The sequence below is a fragment of the Motacilla alba genome, chromosome 4 (genome assembly GCF_015832195.1).
Source record: "Motacilla alba alba isolate MOTALB_02 chromosome 4, Motacilla_alba_V1.0_pri, whole genome shotgun sequence".
NCBI classification, from domain to species: domain Eukaryota; kingdom Metazoa; phylum Chordata; class Aves; order Passeriformes; family Motacillidae; genus Motacilla; species Motacilla alba.
This window is the reverse complement of record NC_052019.1, coordinates 10,329,352-10,336,136: the sequence shown is the minus strand read 5'-3', so window position 1 is coordinate 10,336,136 and position 6,785 is coordinate 10,329,352.

Below are 6,785 nucleotides of genomic sequence, written 5' to 3'. Positions count from 1 at the left end.
TAGCAATCTCTTAGGGAGAATAACTTTTGCTCCTGGCAGTGCTTTCAGCAGCTCTTGGAAATAAGTTGCTGTCTCATTTTCTTAATTTCCTGGCTCTCTGTCCTACTTTTCAGACAGATCATTTTCCTTTTCATTAGGGATGTTATGGTAAAGGTGTAATTCGTACTTCTAGGAGCTAAAGCAGTCACAGGGTTATTAATCACGGAGGCAATGCAACCTTATAAGACCCCATGGTTGGAAGGGGAGTCCATTCTCCTGACTGAAAGAGAAGACAAGGCAGAGGCTGGTGGCTGCAGTTTGCTGGGAGGCAGAGCATCCACCCCTTCCACCAGAGTCTTGGCTAACCAAATGATATTGTTCCCCTTAGTGCGGTATGTTTTTAATTGGAGTGAGGTGCATGCCAGCAAAGAATTAAACAAATTTGTGGCAGGCCTTGTATTGTTTCTTTGGGGTTTTTTGAGGAGTGGCCTTTAGTGCTTGTATTTGCTATATAACTCTTGCTGCAGAAGTTACTGTCCATTTAACTGTAACTGCTAAATGCTACTGAAGAATATACAAATACACAGACAGTACTAGTAGCTCTTATATGTGTTGACTTTTTCTCTTGCTTGTGAAAAAATTCATTACTTCGAAAATTCCCAGTGTCATAGTATGCAGTATCTTGTGTTGCTATCAGTCCATTTTCAGACCTGGTTATGCCATGGGGACAGTCTGGTTTTATCTCATTATAGCAGATGATGTCTTCATGTTTGTGGACACAGGTAAAGCCCCAATAATGACTGTCTGAAATGTTTAGCAGGTTCTATTTACTTAAGTAGATATTTAGGCTGGTATATGTGATTGGCGTAGACTTGAAACAGCTTTTTTATGCCTTTGACAGAAATCTGAGGTTTGCAGTGAGAAAGTGGTCATTCCCCTTAAGAACTATCTATTCTTTGTTTCCTTCTCGTTCATAAATTCTTCACATATTTCTTTTGTTTATTCAATACAAACTCAATTATATTTGACAAATTAAAAGCCCTGTCTGTGCAAGGTACAAGAACATATGAAATAATTTTGAACAACTTGCTTGGGTTTTATCAGAACAGAAGAGGAGCTGTTTTCCAAGGTTGATGCCAGGTCAGTAAATAAAGAGGAATAGTTCAGTGGTAGTGTGCCATTGCCGTTTTATTTAAAACTGCAATATCCCAAGCCAAATATTTATGTTCCATCTAGAAGCCAACAGGTGACCTGCCTAGGTTTTTTTGCACAGATGGTATAAAACTCTCTGAGTGTTTTATGGGTGGGGAAAAAAAAGAACTTTATCATGTAGAAATTAGGAAATTCTCAAAGCAGTAAAATTATATATTGTGGTAGCAACATCTTAACTAAGGTAAAAAGAGTTTAGAAATGTTCATGGGCACTACTCTATGGGAACAGTGTGGCACCAGCCAGAGGTCTGACAGAGCTCTACATTTGCTTGTTTTCCAGAGCAAACTGCTATTCATCATCATAATTTTGAATTAAATTGACTTCTAGGGCTTTTCCTGTGCTGAGGTAAGAGGCAAAGAAAAATGCATTTGAAATGAACAAGTATTAAAAGTTACTTAGTCTGAACTCAATGTACAGATGGGTGTTATGTAGAAAGGATCCCCATTTTTCCACACTGGTTTTCTGATTCTCTGCTTAGATCTCAACAGTATGGTGCAGAGTGGGCTGCTTATAAGTAACAGCATTAAATACCACATATAAAAAAGTGGTGAAAATATTATCTCTCTGAAGAATATTGCATTGGAAACACACCAAAATAGGCAAAGAAAATACTCTCATGTGTAAGTAGACAAATGTATACACATAAGTAATATGATCTTTACCACCAATGTTCTTAAAATCCAAAATAATCAAATGATAAAGCAAAAATCACCAGCCTGCTATGTCAGGCCTCTGTACCTTTACATATTTGGAGGAAAGCATGCTATTTCAATAGACATTGCATACAGTTAATAAAGCACTTGAAAAAGGCAGCTGTAAAACATTTCTTCTCATGGCCTCAATAGACTATGTTTTATCAGGAGATGAGACTTTGAGTAGATGTGATTACCTGAGTTCAAAGAAGAAAACATTTTAACCAGGACACCTTTCCATCTACTTTTGTTTTGGTGAGGGTTATTTGTGTTCTTATTAAATCATCTAATAGCAATCAAGTGAGGGGAGACAGGAGGGTAAACAAGCTGAAAATTAGACCAGAAAGCATTAAGAAAAATGTCCTTATTGTGCTTGCAGGCTGCAGAATTTGGCTTTAATGTTGCAGCAAGTTGGGAGGTACTTGCCTATACAAAATTAGGGTCCAGCTGACTTCATTGGAGTCTGTGTGGGCTGCCACTGAGACACACACCTTCAATCCTGGAAGGATTCACTCCCAGACAAGAAGAAAAAATGTGAAAATCATATGTGGGAACTGCTTCACCTGGGATTCTGGGAGCTCTGGATTGAAGGAGTGTCACTGCATGGAGGTATGGCCATGTTTTGCTCCTGTGCTGTGGGGATAAAGATGCTGTGGCAGTGCTTGATCCTTGTTTTTCTTTTTTGTTTCAGAATTTTCCCAGTGAGAGACTGTCCCATCTTCTCACCTAAAAAAAAAAGCCTTACTAAATGAACAATATTTTAAAGTAATGCTCTGAAAAGATACATGACATCCTTTTGGTTTATGTAAGTCTCATTATAGCATTGGATATTTTGGTGCTGCTTGGCCTGTTTTTTCCCAGCATGTCTATCCAATGCATAAATAACTTCCCGTGGTGAAGCAGCTCTCTTGTTAACAATGGATCATATGGAATATGAGTTAAACACCAGTACAAATGATTATGTATTTTAGCAATTCTGCAGGGCTGCTTGTTTCTAATCTTTCCCTGTTACATTATGGGACTTACTGTTACAACAAATCATCGGAATTGGTCTTGCAATGGGAATGGTAGCCATCAACCAGATGCTCAACTGCACACCAGAGAGTTACTGAGGAACAGGCAAAAAAGGCACAGCAGCTCAAAGAGGTGACTCCACTCTCACAGCTAAGGCAAGCCACTATGGTTGCAAATGGTTGAAATACTAAAAAGAAAAAGCAATTTAAAGCTTTTTGTATAAAAATGTTTTAAAATACATTAAATAATTGTGTTGTGTTCTTGACATAAAAAGGAAAAATTAAAAAACCTCCAAAACCTCCATGAAATACAGTTCATTGTGACTGTCCCAGTCATCTTTCATAAATTTTACTATCCCATTTCTCACTTTTTATGCTCACTGGGGCTCTCAAGAGACCAGTGAGCAACAGGCCATTTTGGAGCTGCCATCATCGAGGGCATACATTGCTTAATTCCTAAAACAAAGGTGTTGTGTAGCGTGCTCTAAATGTCATTGCTGCCACGTAGAAACGGAGGTGATTTGCATTCCTTTTAATAAATTAGGTATTTAATTACATTATAAATGTAACCTCTAATTGAAGCACCTGCTCCCAGTGGGCATAACTCCTTGATGATTTTGCATGAGGTACCTAGAAGTAGATGCATGCTGCTGCAGGAGTGGGTATCTCACTAATTGTCACTTAAACATTATTCTTGAGTACTTTTGCATCTTAATGGATCCTCCCCCAAGATATCTCTTAGGACGATATTTGTTTTGCTGTAGTGTGTTGCCTTTTGTTCTTGTCTTCCACTTGGGGACATTTGTGTGTCTGCACTTTTCTCTTTGAGAGCTTTTATCTTCTATGCCCTGGTACCCCCTGCTATCTCACAGTATATAAAGGTGTATACAAGTCCCAAGTGCAAGTGGGTATTTCATGCCAGTGGTGGCACTGTCTGGTTCTAAACCTATGTAACTGTTTGAATACAGCACAGATTTTTTAATATCTATAGTGTTACTGAAGCTATTTCTTGAGTTCTGATACCTCACTTCACTCTGTGTGGTAACTCATTAACCAAATGTAGAAGAGCAGTTCTCTTCTGAGGATGCCACATAAAACTTCATTGCATGCTGAAGTCCCATATCAGCCTGATTGTTAAAGATTTAAAAGCTTTAAATGTATTTATTTAGCATAGCCTCTTGGATAAGGTCTAGTCTAAGCAGTTGTTTTCTTCTTATCTATGATTTGTTTTCACATCAATAAGAAATTTTATTTTTTGTTATTTTCCTAATGTTACTTCATACTGTTTCTGGTCAATTTAACTCTCAAAGTGGATGAATTAATGCATTTACATAGCTCCTGCCTGTGTTTCATATACCTAGAGAATGTTGTGAAATCATTACATTTAACTGTTGTTACTGTTTGATTGCAGATCATCAAGGTGTTGCCAGATTAGATACAAATGACAATAATTTGTGCCAGATGATTGCAGAGCAGCTTTACAGTTTTCTTCCCTGATTCATGTCTCCAAGACTACCCCTGGATGTTTCTGACCAGTTTTCCTGTCAGCTTCCAAGGGAAGATGCAAACCTGGCGCTCAAACCTGAACAAACAAGGCACACTCACAGCAGCCAGGAGTTTGGGGCCAATCCCTGCAGCAGCTGGGCAGTTTGGCTGCTGAAGAAGTGATGAAAGCTCTGAGGAACAGCAAAATATATTAAGAATTGTTCAGATTTTAGGCAGTTGCAAAGGCTCACTTTTGCTCTCAAATAGTACAAAAAAATTCAGCAGCACATTAAATTCTGGAATCCATGGCCTATAGTAGCTTACTCCTGTCAAAACACCACAGAGAGGACCCAGAAATAAAAGACAAAAAGAGTATTTGTGTATTGCTTACAGTTTAGTTTCTTCCCAATTCCCTTAAGATCTTTTCCTTTTATCATTATTAAGCTCTCACTTCATTACTAATGTAAGTTTTCTGAGTGCTTTTGGACTTGGTCTTTGTTCTACCTGACACTGGCTGAATACACAGTATTGGGGATGTATTCCTCGGGGTTTAATTTACTCTCACCATGCTTCTCCTGGTTCTCATAGTAGAAGAAAGATGATCAGGCATTTGCCATCTAAAAAGTCTGATATTTAAATTCAAAACAATGCAGTTTGCGGGATTAGGACTGATAATGTAAATTAGAACTGTGTGACCTTAGAAAAGTTTTATCTCTTCCAGAGAATTTGAACAAGGTCCTGTTAAAGAAGTACAAATGATAACCACTTCTGGTTACTCTCTGTATTCTACAGACCTGAGAACCTTCTCAGTTTCTCTGGGAGACATCCAAAGATTAATTCAGACACTTATATATATCCATGTAGCGGATAGACTATAATATTCTTCCCTCTTCTAGCCTCTCATTTTGAAAGATGAAGCTGAATTTTATATCTGAGATAAGCAGCCTATTTAATTAGTTTGGGGCTCTACTACGTGTGGGTGGATGAATTCTATTTGTATTGCTGAAGTACGACAGCTCCTTTTCACATAAGCTGAGAATGCAATGCCATTATTTTTCTTTCTATAAATTGTGTCACTAAATACCTCGTTAAGTTCGTTAGGAGAATAAATGAAGATGTATGGCAATACCCTTTCTGGAGGAGAAACTGCACCAAAACAGTCTGGCTGCAAAATGTATGTTTGTAAACACTGGATCACATTCTCAACCGTGCAGTTTCATTGACTTTGATTAATAAAGATCTGGTCTATCAGTTTTCTCTCAGATAAATACAAATGTACTCTTTCTTGTGTCTCAAAATGGCTCTCCCACATACCAAATGCAGGAAGGAGGACAGCTGAATCAAAGCTGCCTGGCTAAGACTTCTAATGGAGGCTGTGGTATTTTCAAAAATATTAAAGAATAAACTGTGCATGTGGGGCTGTGAAAGAGGGGCAGAGATCTTCATGTGGGGAATTACCTCCAAACTTCCAGGGTTTGCTGGAGATGTGGGCAGAACCTGCTGCAGGGCTGTGGAATACCACAGTAAGTCTTTCTCACCCCTTATCTGCTGCTACCAACTACTTAACCTTGCGTTGATAAAATAACCCCAGTATTGTTTGATCAAGAGAAGGGCCTGCTTTTTGGGTAGGCCTGCTGTAGACTTTGGTAATTCTCAAAATGTGGTGGCTTTTTCTTGATGCTCCCTATGGACATTCTGTGGAAAACAAATTTCTCCTCTTCTGCATCACCAGCCCTATGTAGGCATTGCTGCCCTTAGCACCATTTTCATCTGCCAGACATTGCATATCTCTGCTTATCCACATTAAATTTTCTGTTAAATCCCTGTGCTGACAGAGACCAGCATTACAGAATTCAGCACAGCTGTGAGGTCATAGTGCAATGTGCATTTGGAAGACAGACGTGAGCTGCAAGGTAGGAAGATCCCAATAAATACTGCAGGGATAAATAAGCAATCTGTACATCTGTGGTGGGAAAGGAGAAGCTGTCACCTAATGCTGGCCATGGGAAGCTCAGGGACAGCATGATACATGCCTTCTCTCAGCTGATTTCCCCCTAAGGCTTCTGGCAGGGGCACCTTGTGCCTTTTGTGGGGTAAAAAAAAAAAAAAAAGAAGACTAAATCATCATGCTCTACTTGATTCCCTGTTGGTGTGCTCCATGTGTTTTTGCTGCTTGACATATGGCTTTATTATGAGACTCACCTTCAGATGGGGAAGTGTCTTTTTGCTGCCTGGGACTTGTTTCATGCCCCTCTGCCATCTGGATCTGTGACAGTCAAAATCCTGTTGGCCGGGACTATGTTCAGTGCTGGTGAAAAACCTCAGAGCTGAAGTTGGTCTGTTTCATCAGTAAAAGCCAAAACAGATCTTCCTATGGGAGAGGTGAGTTACTGCTTTGCTGATC